The sequence below is a fragment of the Ursus americanus genome, chromosome 28, assembly GCF_024610735.1.
Source record: "Ursus americanus isolate L20-20 chromosome 28, mUrsAme1.1.p, whole genome shotgun sequence".
Lineage (NCBI taxonomy): Eukaryota > Metazoa > Chordata > Mammalia > Carnivora > Ursidae > Ursus > Ursus americanus.
Genome location: NC_142154.1, coordinates 35717041 through 35733598, shown reverse-complemented (window position 1 = coordinate 35733598; position 16558 = coordinate 35717041). Strand labels below are relative to the sequence as shown.

The 16558-nt window shown below is 47.5% G+C and overlaps 1 long non-coding RNA gene across 1 annotated transcript in view; it reads left to right on the top strand.

Annotated features, from left to right (window-relative positions):
- LOC148107599 (uncharacterized) overlaps positions 1-14376 on the top strand; it is a 58749-nt gene extending 44373 nt beyond the window's left edge. The window contains exon 3 of the long non-coding RNA XR_015722052.1: positions 13646-14376. This is a non-coding gene — a long non-coding RNA (uncharacterized LOC148107599). The remainder of the gene's footprint in view (positions 1-13645) is intronic.
- Positions 14377-16558: the final 2182 nt, after the last annotated feature.

Genomic DNA, 16558 nt, shown 5'->3' with positions numbered 1-16558 from the left:
ACCCGCTCCCCCGGCTGCTGCCCCCACTCAGGGTGGCCTCTGTCTGGGGAATCTGAGTGGCAGGGGTTTTAAATAAGAACCAGCGGGATAGCAAGAGGAAACAGTGCAGAGCGGTCAGGCCCAGGGCACGTGCAGAGCGGGCAGCAGAGAGCTAGGACCAGCAGGGCCGGCCAGCCCAGGAGCCTCAAAGCTGGAGAGGAGGCGGGGAACCAGGGCCGCCAGTGTCTCTGGTGCTGGGCACTGAGTGTGAGTTTGTTTGGACCGCCTGCCAGAGTCACACTAAATCTGAACCTTCCAGGGCGCTGGGGTGGCTCAGTCGGTGAAGCGTCTGCCTTCAGCTCAGGTCAGGATCCCAGGGTCCTGGGATCGAGCCCCGCATCGGGTTCCCTGCTCAGTGGGGAGTCTGCTTCTCCCTCTGCTCCTCTCCCTCTCGTGCTCTCTCTCACTGGTATGCACTCTCCCAAATAAAGAAAATCCTTAAAAAACAAAACAAAAAGAATCTGAACCTCCCTTTCTGTTTCTCAGCTGTAAAATGGCAATAATGACATCACAGAGCTGCTGTGAGAACATGAGGTGCATGGTGCGCTAATGCCTAAAAATGTAGGTTATTGACAGAGAAAATATCTAGCAACAAAAATACTAGCTCCTTTTTCACTTGTTTTAAATCAGAGGCAATTCGCCCTTCCTTGAGGTTGTGATGTATAAACAACAGTAACGCAAAGACCAGGTCCTGATCTTCTGAGACCCTGGCATGTCCTGGTGCTGTTCTGAGCAACTGTGTGCGCGTGTCTCCCATGACGGTCAGAGGAGAAGGCAGGTGATCCCGTCGCACAGTGTCCTAAGTGGTGGAGCCGGGATTTGAACTAGACCCCTGCCACCCCAAAGCCCCGCTCTGAACCGTGAGGTCGGTGGCCTTGAAACTTCTTTGAAAAATAACACATTTTCCTACGTGACCCGGCGTGTATATACACACCCTTATGGCTAAGGTAGCGGCTTCCCAAATATAATACCCTGATTACGTATGATGCGTATAATGTTTTTATTGCATTTCTTTTGTAAAAGAAATTGTTCGTGACTCACTAAATTCTTTGCAACCCGTTCTTAAGACTCAACCTTCAGTTTTGAAAATGCCGCCCGCACCTGCCACCCTGGGGAAGAGTTTCTGTGTTCTGTCTCCTTTGACCAGCCCGCCTGCCCAGGGTGGGGGGTAGTGGTGTGCCCATTTTAGAAACGAGGAACAGAGACTGAGGAAGGAGGAGTGGCTTGGCCCGAGTTCTGACCATGCGCTTGCGATTGCTTAGTGTCCCAGCTGTCAGTACACCATATGCTCCTTTGGGGGAAGTCCCACATCTGCCTGGTTCTTTCCCAGTGTCTGCCCAGTGCCCGGCATGGAGCAGCCCCCCAGGAACTGTTGAATGAATGAATCAGTGGTGTGGCCAGAGCACCAGTTCCTATACTTGGCTTCCTTAGCTCACCAGGCTCCGTTCCAGAGTTCTCTCGGGCTTCTCACGGGTACCTGTCCTCCCTCCTTGTGTCTCCCAAAGGCCAGGGCCAGCTTGGCCTCACAGGCCTCCATCAGGTCAAAGGTTACAGCTGACAGGACTAGAAATACTTTCAGCAGGGAGAGGAGGTGGGAGGGCCCTCTCAGGAATTACAGCAGGGACACCCTGCAGCTCATCACCTGGGGGGGGGGCCCAGAAGGAGGATGTGGAGATGTTCAGAGGAGGCAGAGAGGAAAGTGCAGGGGAGCGGTGGAAATTGGTTAGTCTGTCGGAGCCTGTGTGGAGGTGGGGTCAGGTCCACATCCTTGTAGGGAGGCTGCAGTGACCTTGTGGGTTAATGAGGAGACAATTACAGGCAGAACCAGCAGCCTCCACCAGAAGTTTGCCTTAAACACAAAGGGAACTAGGTCTGCCTGTCAACTCCGCTGGCCCCAGACTTGAGGTTGAACTGGGGGATCCTAACCAACCTAATGAGGGAGTCCTAAGGACCCAGACAGCGCTTTGGCTGCTGGGAGACCCAGCAAGAGGCTGGAGGGGGAGAGGGGGCACAGAAGCAAGTTTGGATGCATCCTGAGTGCCTGGAGCCAGCGAAGGGGTGGGAGCTGTGGGGAGACTGTGTCTTAGAAGACCCTGGGGAGGAAGATGGTGAGAAGAATGCACTGGAAGGGGGCAGGGCCCCTTAGGAGGCTATCCAGTCCTCCAGGCTCAAAGCCTCCCTTTGCCAGGGACACCAGCCCCTTGGCTGTTTCTTCCTTGGGTTTTATACCGAAGTGGCTACTCTGTTCTGTTTAGAAGATTCCATTTGCTTTAGCACCAATGAAGAAGAGACCTCAGAGGGATAAGCCAGCAATTTGGAGAACTGGCTCCCCACCCCCAACAATATAGTAAGGTCGCCTCATCTGAGCTCTGGCCACACTATGGCTGCCTCCTTCTGTGGGGCTCAAGATAGCCTCCTCTCCAAATCATACCTATACCATTTGGGCTGTGAGATCCAGGGCGGCTCCCTCCCACTACCTCATAGCACAATGATGAATCTCACCACTTTGGAGCCAGCATACCTGAGTCTAAACCCCAGGCTGTCTCCTTCCTAGCTGGGTGACCTTGGGCAAGTTATTTCAGTGCTCTCAGTCTTAGTCTACCCATCTGTGAAATGGGATAATGCTACTACATATAAGGCTGTCGTGAGGATTAAATGGACCCATTCATTATGAGGGCACCTAGTAAGCATTGGCAAGGGGTAGAATTATCTTTTTTTTTTTTTTTATCTTTGTCTCTCATACAGACACTGAGCAGTGTCTTAGCAAGGTCTGTGCTGGGAGTGGGATAAAGACCTGTATAAGACAAGGGGCTGCCTTCAAGGAGCTGAGCGCCCAGGGAGACAGACAGAAGCTGAAGAAGCCCTGCTCTGGGACACTGCTCGTGCTGCAGCACGCAGATGGACTTCCCCACGGTGGGGTGACCTACACGGATGGCCATGATCTGGGCACTTGGGAAGGGGCAGCTCTCCCCTCACCCCCTGCCCACTGCCTGCTGAACACCCCTTGTTTTCTGCTTTCTGCTGTGTTCTGGAGCCTTAGAGAATCAGACCCAGGACTTCAGACTCTAGATTCAGTGCTTCCCCTAACAAAACAAAGATCCTGTCTTCTGCTTCCTGCTGGTGCCCCTTCCCCACCCAGAACATCAGAGCAGAAGGAACCCCACGCATATCAAGTTGGCTCTATGCTCTGGATAGCTGAGGAGACTGAGGTCTGGCTGGAAAGGGGCTGGTGTGGGCCCTGCAGGAATGAAGTCAGACCCAGCCAGGACCCAGCTCTCTCACCTCTCAGACTGGGGCTCCCCCACCCTTCTCACAACAACCTTTCTACCACATACTCCTTCTTTTTGCTGCAGCTTGGGAGGGTTGAAAGGTGGAAAGAGTAGGAGCCTTCTGGACCAGGCCCACTCATTCGCCCCAGGAGCTCTTAGGTCTCACATTCATTGGATTTTTCCTTTTTATTTTCTAATTTTATCTTTTTCTTAAAAGAAATTAAAGTATCATTAACATACAGTGTTATATTAGTTTCAGGTGTACAATATAGTGATTCTATACATCAATTCTATACATCACTCAGTGCTCCTTATAGTAAGTGTACTCTTAATCCCCTTCACCTATGTCACCCTTCCCCCACCCACCTACCCTCTGGCAACCACCAGTTTGTTCTCTGTATTTGAGGCTGTTTTTTTGGTTTCTTTTTTCTTTGTGTGTTGGTTTGTTTTGTTTCTTAAGTGCCACATAGGAGTGAAATCATATGGTAGTTGTCTTTCTCTGACTGATTTATCTCACTTAGCATAATCCTCTCTAGTTCCATCCATGTTGAAGCAAATGGCAAGATTTCGTTCTTTTTTATGGCTGAGTAATATATATATATATATATATATATATATGCATGCCACATCGTCTTTATCCATTCGTCAGTCAGTGGACACTTGGGCTGCTTCCGCATCCTGGCTATTATATATAATGCTGCCATAAACATAGGGGTGTGTGTATCTAATTTTTATCTTTAAAGCATCTTTTTTCTTCCTCTCATTTTAGGTTCTTACCACCTACCTTGTTTTTTCTTATCCCACATTCCTATTCGAACTTCCTTTACCAACCCTCCCATTTTTAAACAATTCATTTATTATTATTATTATTACTGTTTGAGTTGGAGCCACTCTTGCAGTTGCTCCAAGTGAATCCCCCTCACTGAGACAGCTTTGTATTTCCCAGGCTCTAATATCTTAGTTTTTAAAATCCAGTTGAAATTATTATCCATAAATTCACTATTTTCAACTCTTGTGTTCCTTTTAATATTTGTTTTTAAAAGTTTGTATCATCTGATTCTTATTCTAATTTTGACTTTTTATAATTCTCTTAGCCTACCTTTATTTTCACTCTATCCTTTATTTCCCCCTCCTCTTGCTCCCTCTTTGTAATCGTCTTTACCTGGGAATGGGTGTTTATACCAGGAAGCAAGATGAATGGGTGCAAGGGAATCAAAACGAAGAAGGGCCCTGTGCACACCTGGGAATGGTTGGATGCCTCAGCCCCACACTGTTGTTGTGGTTGTCAATCTGGCATGCCCATTTAAGGAAGGGGCGTTGCATCCCTCAGTTAAATTAATGTGGTCACAGGATGGGTTCATTGGAATCAAGTTGCCTCCTGGCCATTCATGTCAATTGAGACTTAAGAAGAGTTGATGGAGCGACTGACTTGGTTTCAGCTCAGGTTGTGATCTCGGGGTTGTGAGATTGAGCCCTGCGTCAGGCTCTACACTCAGCATGGAGTCTGCTTGAGATTCTCTTTCCATCTCCCTCTGCCCCTCCCACTGGTACTCAATCTCTCACTTTCAAAGAAAGAAAGAAAGAAAGAAAGAAAGAAAGAAAGAAAGAAAGAAAGAAAGAAAGAGAGAAAGAAAGAAGAGCTGTATCACTTAAAAGCTACAATCTGTATTGTATCAAGTCCAAGAAATTGGAGCAACCATGCCAACATCATGATGCTTGTTGATGGCACCCCCTGATATCAATCAATCTTCCACTTCTTCCCCTTCCCTGAGCATCGTCCAAGCTGCCATCATCTCTCACCCGAACCACTGCCACAGCCTCTGGACTACTCCATCTAAATTTGCACGGTCTCCAACTCCACATAGCAGCCACAGCCATTTTTCTTGGAGTAACATCTGACTGTGTCATTCTCCTGCTTAAAAGCCTCCAAGGACCTTGACAAAACAGTGGGAGGTTGGGAGAATCAGGACCATCCTCCCTGGAGAACATGGACCAATTACTCAAGTGCATGGTCAGAGCTCACATTTAGTGAGCTAGGAACCCCCACCATTCTCAGCAGGACTTTTTTGCCCAACAGCCACCACTCATGACCCACACCACCCACTGGGTTGGACCATCCTACTTTCTGTTTTGGTTTCTCCAATTAAGAGAACATGCTAATCCAGGATTGTGGAGAAAGTGTAGAGCAAACTCTATTGCCAGCAATATGGCAGTTTGGGTCCTTTAGATTAGCTCTCAGGGTAGAAACAACTAGAAATGCTGAATAAAGTGAAAACTATCTTCTTAAAGACATTAAAGAGCTGACAAGCTAGTAAGAAGCCATAAGGTCAAAAGCTAGTTGAAAGTAGGGGCTCTGAGAATGCTGCAGCTACGTGTGCCTTGTGAGCATTTGCCCAAGCAGCAACCTTGAGCTCCAGTTTTGACATTGCCGAGGATTTGGGGGAGAGAATGTAAAACCCAGGGCTCAGCAATGATGAGGAATCTAATAGGATGTCCTCCCTCATAAAGGTGGAACTCCAAAGGGAAACCCTCAGTGTATGTGTGAACTAGAAGAAAAACTGCCTGATCCCTCCCACACCCAGGGACTGTGAGAAAAGTTGGTTCTGAGGAGGGTGGGGGAGGGGGGGTGGGGAAGAGCTACTTGTGAAAAGTGTATTTGTAGAAATCCACAGCACCTGAAAAGTCAGAATAACTGTAGCCATGCACTGAATGTAAAGTAGTCTTAGACTGGTAATACCTTTAAGGTACCTGGCAGAAGTAAACACAGATCTTTTCATCCCAGTTTTCAAAGAATTACCAAAAATAGTTTTCCAAAGAAAATGAACAACTCAGACAAAAAAAAAAAATAACCAAGTACACAAGGAAGCAAGGCACTGGGAGTGAGAACCTGAAGAAACAGCAGAAACGTATCTGCAAGATTTCAGATACTGGGCTTATCAGATACAGAATATAAAACAGTGGTGCTTACTATTTAAAAGGAGTAAAAAGACAAGGATCATATCTGCAGGGAAGAGGAAAATGTTTTTTAAAAAGGGAGAGATTTAACAGATTATAAAAAGAAGGCAATATTACATTTAGAAATGAGAAACTTAATTGAACAGTCAGTGAATCTGTATAATAGCAGATTAGACACAGCTGAAGAGAGAATCAGAGAACTGGATGAATGCAGCAAAGAGGAAAAAAGGAGATGGGGACTATGAAAGAGAAGTTAAGACATATAGTAGGTAAAATGATAAGATCTAATCTACATCAAATCAGAGTTCCAGAAGGAGAAGCTTAAGAGAATGGGGCAGAGGCAATAATTTAGGAAATAACGGCTAAGAATGGCCAGACCTAAAGAAAGATACTAATCCATCATTTTGAGACACTTAATGAAAGGTTAAATAAATGCAGTTTAAATAAATAAAATGCACATGTAGATTCCTCCAAGTGAAACTGGGGAACACCAAGGACAAAGAAAAGATTTTTAAAGCTGCCAGAGAAGGAGGAAAACAGGTTACAATCTATTCAAAAGAAAAATGTAGATTAGCATCTGACTTTCAACCGCAACTGTGGGAACCAGAAGATAGTAGAATATTTTAGCACATTGTCAATAAAAAACAACCATCAACTTAGAATTCTTTAGTCAGTAAAAATGTCTTTCAAGAATAAAATAAAATTAAGTCTTTTCAGATAAAAAATAAGAAGAAAAATATTTGCCATTAGGAGAGCCTCATCAAAGGCAGTGAATGGCAAGGTTGTACTAAAGGGAGAAAGAAAGTTATTCTGGAATGAGGAATAAAATGTATAAACAGATGAAGAGTATAGAAGCTATAATAATAGTGTTATTTGGAATTTTTTTTAAAAATAGAATTAAAATATGAAAACCCCAACGTATAAGTCAGGGGTCAAATGGATTTAACGTATTCTAACATTTTTGTATAGTCCAGGAGGATGTATTGATTAATGTTAGCTATTGATAATTTTTGAATACAGGTTGTTGTAATTTCCAGGTTAACTATTAAAAGAATAAAAACAGAAAACATACCTTTTGAACTAATTGAAGGAGCAATTCCGAATGGTAAAAAACAAAAACCAAAGAACATTCCATTAATACAAAAAATACAAGAGAGGAAAGTAAAAGAAACAGTAAGGTGGAGCAAATAGAAAGCACAAAATAATGTAGCGGAAATAAATCCAATATGTCAGAAATTACATCAAATGTAAGCAGAGCAAGTGTTCTGGTTAAAAAACTGAAGATTATCAGACTGCATTTAAAACCGCTAGGAAAACAACTAAAGTGCAAGGATCAATCCAAATGGGTGGAAGAAAACATATCATGCAAATATCAAAACAAAAGCAGGTATAGCTATATTCATGTCGAACAGGATAGTCTCTAAGGCAGAAAGAACTATTAAAGGTAAGAAGTCTTCTATACAACAACAAAAAATAAATAAAATACAGTTACATGTGAAAACATGGGTGACACTCACACATAATGATGAGTGAAAGAAGCAAGACACCAAAGAATCATTATGATTCAATTGACATGAAGTTCAAAAAAACAGGAAAAACAACTACATTGTTTAGTGACTCACAATTGTTAGTAAAATTATAAAGAAAGGTGAGAAAATAGAAATCACAGAAGTCAGAAGAGTGGTTACATATTGGGAGGAAAGCAGTTGAAATCACAAGGGGCACACAGGAGTTCTGGGATGCTGATGAAGTTCTAGGTCTAGTAAGCTGGGTGGTGACTGCTTACGAGCTCATTTTATAATTATGCTTTATGCTGTATATGTAGAATTGATGTATGTTTGCACAATTTATTTCACAACTGAAAAAATTGGACACTGAATTCTAGACCCTCTTCCAGCACGCGGTGCCCACAAATTCTCTGATAGTCCTCCCTCCAGGAGATAGAAACTAATTCTCCTGTCCTTGAATGTGGACTGGACTTAGTGGCTTGTTTCCTGCAAACAGAATAGAGTGGAAATGATGACGTGTGATTTCAGAGACCAGGCCATAAAAGGCCCTATAAATCCCTCATTGTTTTCTCTTGGACTGCTCGCTCTGGAGGACGCCATGTTGTGAGGACACTCAATCAGCCTAGAATGAGGAACTTTGACCTTTAGCCAACAGCTCAATGAAAGAGCTTCCTTGTAAGCAGACCCTCCAGCTCTGGTCAAGACACTTAGACGACAGGCAGTGCCTGCCAACATCCTGACTGCAACCTCACAAGAGACCCTGAGCCAGAACCACCCAGAACAGCTGCCCCCAAACTCACATCACACAGAAACTATAAGCCAATAAATGTTTGTGGTTTTGAGCTGCTGAGTTTGGGGCTAATTTGTTATGCACAAGAGATAACTAATACACATCTCTAATTTGCTCTTGGCCACGCTGCATTTCCTCTCTGGAATCTCTGTCTTCTCAACCGTGTAGCAGAGAAGTTGGACTACATTGTAAATGGCAAATATATATCATCTTGCATTAGAAACGCCAATCGTTTAAGGATTCTGAGACTGCAGCTAACATCAAGGTGACAGTGCAGCCATTGGCTGGAGCGCAGCTATTTACCATGTGTATCTTCCCCGGACTAGAGGATCACTAAATCCATGGAGGAGAAATTAGCTCAATCCCTCCCCCACTAGATATAATTGTTTTGGAAGCCCAGGCTCCTTACACAGCAGTGACAGAAACATCTGGTCTCCTAACACACGTGCCTTGCCCTCCAAGTCACCATGTCTGAAATCACTCAACTAAGAAGTACTGGCCAGACCTTTGGAGGTGAACTTGGGTTCCAATTTGTCACTTAAGGTCTGTGTGACCATCAGCAACTTACGTCATTTCTTCATTTCTAAAAGCCTCAGCTTCCTCACCTATACGATGGAGATTTCCCTAAGGATTGAATGAAACTCCATGGCAACTAATCTTTCGGTTCATCGGGAGTCATTGTCCCACACACCACGAGCCCAGCCTTGAGCTGGTGGTGTTTTGAGGGATATAGAGAAGTAGCCCAGTGCCCCTGCCCTCAAGGGACTTGCTGTCTATTTGAGGAGACAGTGGCCACACGCTGCTATCAGAGAACCTTTTGAGCAAGAATAGTGCCTAATGGTCTGGAGGGACTGTATATGCTCCAGTAGTTTCCACAGCGTGGTCCCCAGACCAGCAGCATCAGTCAGCATCCTCTGGGAATTTGTTAGACATTGAGACCTCTGGAACCAACTAGGGACTCAGGCCTGCGAGGGGGTGGTGCCCAGTGACCTGTGTGGTAACAAGCCCTGTCCAGGATTCTGAGCATGCTCAGGTTTGAGAACCCCTGCTCCAGGAATCAGGAGCCAGAGGGACCAGGAGAGGCCTGATGGAGGATCTGGAATTTGAACCGTAAGGAATGACTCGAATACGAAGAGGCAAAAGAAAGGGGGAAGGTGGCTTCAGGTACGGGCAACAGCATGAGCAGAGGGGAGAAGATGGGACACCTGGGCCTGTGCTGGGCCCAGTGAGGAAGCCAGCTGCTGGAACAGAGTACAGATGTTGGGAAGGGTGGGAGCTCGTGTCAGAGAGGTAGGGCCTCGAGTGCCAAGAAGGACGTTGGCCTTGGTGGAGCAGGCCAAGGGGGCCATTGCAGGTTTTTGAGCAGGACAGTGACAACAGTCTGGCACCTCTTTTAGACCCATAGGCCAGAGTCCTTCTCTAGGTCTCGCTGGGCTCCTAACGCAGCTGAATGCCTACATGCATCAGCAGCCCCTGAAGCCAAGGAGATCCTGCTACGAGGTGAGGAGGCTGTAAGGGAGAAGGCAGGCCAGCGGCAGCCCCGCGGCCTCCCTCCCGCAGAGGACCTCCGAACCCCAGCCTCACACGGGCCCTGTGCAGGTATTGAATTATGAATGGAGATTGCCCAGAAATAATTGCACACATTATTGCCCCCCACACGTGTGTGTCCTCTGCAGGGCTGTGGCAATAGATTTTGTTGCTCTAACTCTCCAGGGTAGTTATAAATTAGAGCTCTCACTTTACAGTGGGGTGGGGATCCTGGGAAGGGGGAATCCCGTTTGAAAGCCCGAAAAGGGACAGACCCCTCAACCGTGTGCGTTGGCTACCCTCAACTTTTCCTTCCATTTGATCTATTCCACCCATCCCTATTAAATAACTAATTATTTAACATCTTTTAAAGCTTTGTTATATATTAGAACAGGCAGGACACAAATGAGTGCTTTTAATAATATAAAAGCCCATTAGCTTCATTTACTGTTAATGTTAAAATAAACATGAGGCAATTTAGATATACTATTCCAATTTCACGGAAACTTTGATGTTTTTCTTCTCTAGTCACATAATTAAGGGAAACACTACTAATGATATTACGTTTGTACAGTGTTAATGACAGAAACAGGCACAAGCTGAAGTTGCAGCCACTAATATGAAAACATAAAATATTTAACAGGGGAGATGGATGAGTGCAATTTTAATAAACCAAAATGAAGAAAATTAATTTTAGAAAGTTCCACAGTCTTTCACATGCTACCATTATACAAGCTGTCTAATAGATTATTTTTGTGGTCTGGATTATTTATCGACGGTCCGGAGGAATGCCCTGGTTTCTGTGTAGTGTTTGGTGGGTGATGAAGATTTTGCCTTTTTTGTTTAATTCTTTCCCTTTTTCCCTTTGCTGTACTGCCGGTCCCCAGATGGAGCTGGCTTTATTTACAGTGTGTGCTGTGACAGGCAGAACGTACCAGCAGCCTGTAGGTGAGACGGAAGAGGGGGTGTGATGTCACCTATCGGCAGATTCTAGCAGTGACCCCTGACCGCCAGGGCCTGAGTGGTTACAGGGGCAGAAATGTAGGCTCATGTGTGACAGCTGGCCCCCAAAGAAGAAACCCCTGTGTCTGGGTGGGGACAGCTACTGCTCTGTCTTCTGCTTTCCCCTCTGGGTCTGGAGCTTGCCACTTGCAGTGGGTTGAAGAGCATGTCCCCCAGATTCATTGGAAATAGGGTCTTTGTAGATGTGATGAAGGTTAAGGATTGAAATGAGATCGTACTGGGCTAGGGCGGGCCCTACATCGAATGAAAGTGTCCTCATGGAGACAGAAAAGACACACAGAGACACAGAGAGGAGAAGGCCAGGACAAGTCAGAGGATTGGAGGGATGCCGGCTGTCCCATGCTGAGGAATGACCAGGGTGAACAGAGCTGGAAGAGACAAGGAAGAGGGGGTATGGCCATGCTGATACCTTGATTTCGGACTTCTGGCCTCTAGAATAAATTGCTGCTGTTGTAAGCCAGCACGCGTGTGGTTATTTGTTACAAGAGCCCTGGAGTACCCATCCAGTGCCAGAGGACCACACCGTGGAAATGAGCGTCCCTGACCTGTCTCAGGACGGGATGGGGGAATGGTCCACGCTGCCTGGAAGGGAGTGGAATGTGGAAGCAGGAGCAGAAGAAAGGGGAGTCCAGGCTGCGGGACACTCACAGGAAGGCGTCAGGGGGGACTGACCCAGAGACACAGGGAGGAGTCCTGGGCACGAGGCAGGTCACCGAGCCAGTGCCCTGAGCCCAGGGAGGTGGGGCACAGAGGCTGGCTGTACAGATGCGGCACAGGGTGGCACTGGGTGTTGGGGGAGCCAGTCCTAAGCCCATGCGTCAGAGCAGCAGCATAGGAGCTGCTGACCAGCCAGGACAGCTCCCAGTGTTTATGTGTGTGAGGCAGGCAGACATCAGCACTGTCCCTTAGCCTCTCATCACCTTCACCAGGATCCCATGAGAACACTGTTCTTATTGTGCTTAACATCCCCATTTCATAGATGAGAAGATGGGGGCTGGGAGAGCCGGAAACTGGCCTGCAATGGCCTATTGAGTGAGAAGCAGGGCTTCACCCCCGCTCCCATTTTCCCTCCCATTTCTTTGGCCAGAATTAGATCACATGATCGTTCCTCAGCAACAGCCCTGGTGAGGGGACTGGGGTACAGTGATGAGTGTACACTAAACAGGCTCAGACCCTGGGGCCGAGGCTGCCCTCACTCCCAGGACCAGGCAGAAGGGGATCAGCTGAACAAAAGGGGGGCTCTGCAAGCAAGGTGGGAAGAAGGGGAAAGGTCCAGTCAGGGGTGAGTGCCCCACCGTCCAGGCGGCCCTCCAGCTGGAGATGCCCACAATTACAGTTACAGATCCGGGTGTTTGACGCTGACTCAGAAGTTACAGCAGGGCACTGTGGGGGCCCCGAGTGGGGAGCAGGAGCTCTGGAGATGCTCAGGGGAAGCCGGTGGGTGTGAACTGAGCCCAGAGGATGAGGCTGGACTTTCCAGTCAAAAGATGGCCTGAGCAAAGGCGCAGAGAGGTAGTGAGAATATGCACTGGGAACGAGGGTGTCCAGTGTGATTTGAGTACAGGGAACGTGGGGGAGCGGCGAGTGGCAGGGCCTTTCAGGTCTGCAGGACTGGAGCAGGGAAGGCTCTGTGGGGTATGTGGAGGCCTGGGGTTTGTGATTACAGTGCCTGCTTCCAGAAGAAGGGCCTGTAGGAGATGCCTGCCATGGGGACAAAGAACTGCAGCTCCCATCTCTGGTCCTAGTGGACCACTGACCTGGGGATGCACACCCTCCCTCCTTCCTCTTCTCTTCACACAGCCATTGCTTTTGTTAATATCACTGAACAGAAACCAAAGAAGTAAAAACAATACAGGCCCAGCCCCAAGGAGCTCACAGCTTAGATTTCATTCTTTCTCTTTTTAAAATTGAAATATATGTGATATTTTTTTATTGTGGTAAAATACACATAAAATAGATCATTTCAACCACCCAAGTGTATAATTCAGTGGCATAGGCACGTTGTGCAACCATCACCACCATCCACCTCCAGAACTTTCTCATCTTCCCAACCTGAAACTCTGTCCCTATTCAACTCTGGTTCCCGGTTCTCCCCTTCTCCCAGCTCCTGCTAACCAACATTATGCTTTCTGTATATGTGTCAAATCAAATCAATGTATTTGATTATTCTAGGTACTTCATATAAGTGGAATCTTAATATTTGTCCTTTTGTGTCCAGCTGATTCGGCTTTAGCATGATGCCTTCAAGGTCCATCCGTGTTGTAGCATGGGTCAGAATTTCATTCCTTTCTGAGGCTGAACGATGTTCCGTTGTGTGTCTAGACCCTGTTCTGTTAGCCATCATCCATGGATGGATGATTGGGCTGTTTTCACCTTAAAGCTATTGTGAGTGCCGCTAGGAACATGGCTGTGCCCGTATCTATTCGAGACCCCGCTCTCACTTCTTCTGTGTACATACCAGAGCTGGGGGTGTTGGATCAAATGTCAATTCCTTTTTTTTTCTTTTTTAAAGATGTTATTTATTTATTCGACAGAGATGGAGACAGCCAGCGAGAGAGGGAACACAAGCAGGAGGAGTGGGAGAGGAAGAAGCAGGCTCATAGCGGAGGAGCCTGATGTGGGACTTGATCCCATAACGCCGGGATCACGCCCTGAGCCGAAGGTAGACGCTTAACCGCTGTGCCACCCAGGCGCCCCCAAATGTTAATTCTATGTTTAATTTTTTTTTATGTAAAGGTTTTATTTATTTACTTATTTTAGGGGGGGGAAGGGGCAGAGGGAGAGGAGAGAGAGAATCTCAAGCAGACTCCCGGCTGAGCACAGAGCCTGATGAGGGGCTCGATCCCACGACCCTGAGATCATGACCTAAGCAGAAAGCAAGAGTTGGACGCTTGACTGACTGAGACCCCCAGGTGCCCCCTATGGTTAATTTTTTGAAGAACTGCCATACTGTTTTCCACAGTGGCCGTGCCATTTTACAGTCCTGCCAGCGTGCATGAGGGTTCCAACCTCTCCACCTCCCATTTGTTTTCTGGCTTTTTGATAATAGCCCTCCTGATGGGGTGAGGTGGTACGGGTCAGCTTTTGAGCCAAGGCAAACCCATGTGAAAATTAACCAGCAGAATAAGAACACGGTAGAAAGCTCAACAACCATGAGGAAGAAGGAGGGACTATGTAAATAGTGGAAAAGAGGGGTGTGTGAGGTGTGAAGGATGCCTCAGATCCAGGAGAAGGTGACATCCCAGGAGGCAGGGACCTTCGGGGAAGGGGGAGTTGGCTTTGATTGCTGCCTGGGAGAGGGAGACTGGGGGCTGGGGGACGGGGGTGGGGACAGGTCATGGGTGTTGTGGGCCAGTGGGGAAGGCCATGAATTCACAGCTGGGGCTTGTCCCAACTGAATAATATTCCCACCTTATGCTCACCCAGCTTGTACCCTCTCCACGCGTCTCGCCATCCTTGGCCCCTCCCATCCCTCCTCTTTCTCTCTTTCTCTTCCAGTTATATTTCCAGTGCCTAGCCCAGAGTCTGTGCATGCCAGGACTTAATGAGTATTGTTTTTTTTTTCTAAGATTTATTTATTTGAGAGAGCAAGAGAGAGTGGGGGGGGGGAGGGGTAGAGGGAGAGGAGAGAGAATCCTCAAGCAGACTCCCCACTGAGTGTGGAGCCCAACACAGGGCTCCATCCCAGGACTCTGAGATCATGACCGAGCAAAAATCAAGAGTTGGCTGCTTAACCAACTGAACCACCCAGGTGCCCGTTAATGGGTGTTTGTTAAAGGAAGAAAGAGAGGGTGGATGGAAGGACAGCTGTTAGCCCCTCTGTGACAGACAAGGAAACCGAAAGGCAGGCTCATTCCATGGAATTGCAGCCCTGGCTGGGTTTTCATGACACTCAGCGCCCCGAACCACCCCCTGCCCCGCTCTGCCACTCCCTCCCTGGGCCATGCTGGCTGGTTGTAGCTCCTTAAAAGAAACTCTCCATGCAGAGAGGACACTATGATTTTCCCCATGCCCAAGCCTTATAGGAAATAATTACAGGAATTAATTAATTAACAGCAGGAAATAATTGAGTAAATTACTTTCACTTGCATGTCTGTAACTGCTTGTTTGGGGAGGGGGCTGCGTGCATATAAGGGTGCGGGGGAGTGAGAGTGAGGCCCCCAGCAGCCCGAATGGTGGGCACAGAGTCATCTCTCTCCACCACTCTGCCATTCATGAATCAAGGTCTTACCTGGAGAGGACTTCACTGGTGTCACCGAGGCATTTAAGCTGTGACGTGCAACAAGGTGGCTGCTGCATTGCCAACAGTCACCGAGACTGATCCACCAGCCAAAGGGAAATGCATTAGCCAACTTAACTGTCCGGAAATCCAGCATAATGAACATCCCAAGGTGTCTTATTACTAGCTCACTGTTGCCTGCCTCTACTTGTTACCATTTACATTTTTCTTAAATTTCTTGAGTGGGGATGTTTCCATAAATGCAGGTCTAGGGAAGAGGACTCAGAGTCTTTCTGTCCATGAAGGCTCAGAGTCTCAGAGATTTAAAGCATCTGGTGTCTTCCAAGACACCGTCACCTCCGCTACTGAAGTGTTCTTAGTAAACCGTGTCAGGGAGGCAGGACAGGGATGACTTTGAGATGTGGCAACATGGGTGAAGAAAAGGGGTGACAGGTGTGATAGCAGAATGGCTCCAGGGGCAGGTTTCTCTTTTTGGGCTGTTGCTACCTTGTGGTATGACCCAGGGAAAGTCACTTCACCCCCTTTGGGTCGCGGTTTCTATAGCGGACTCTATCAGTGCCCCTGTGACCATCCCCCAGAGGTATCATTTCCCTAGGTACTCACTGTCCCCTTCACACCAGGATTTCTCCACCTTAACACTATCGGCATTTGGGGCTGGAGAATCCTTTGTGTGTACTCTGAACTGGAGGCTGCTTACAGCAAGCATCCTTGGACTCCAGACACCAGCCATCCTCTCTTACCCCACCCCCCCACCCAGCACTGCAGATGTGCCAACCAAAATTGTCTCCAGACATTGCACCAAATGTCCCTGGGGGCAGAATTGCCACATTGGGAACCACCGCTCTGTACGTAGGTGTGGGCTCTGGGTGTAGCCGCTCGTTCGTTTCTCAAACGTCGTGAAGTAGGTACTGGTGCTGGAAATGCCAAGTTGCCTCTCTCCATGGAGTTCCCAAGTGCAGCAGGGGAGGCAGGCCGTGGGGGGGGGGATAGTGGAAGAGCATGGGGTGCTCTGGGAACTGGGGAGAGGGGCCTGCATCATGTGCTCTCATCCTAAAGCCTTCCATGATGCCCAACCTTGGATTAGCTCTTTTGGTCTGAGGCAGTCAGAGCCCCAGGCAGAAGTCAAGAATGTGTTCTGGGAGGCATGGACAGCAGGTTTTTGTCAGCCATGAACTTCTTGGTCTGGGCTAGTTCTGCGGGATGATCC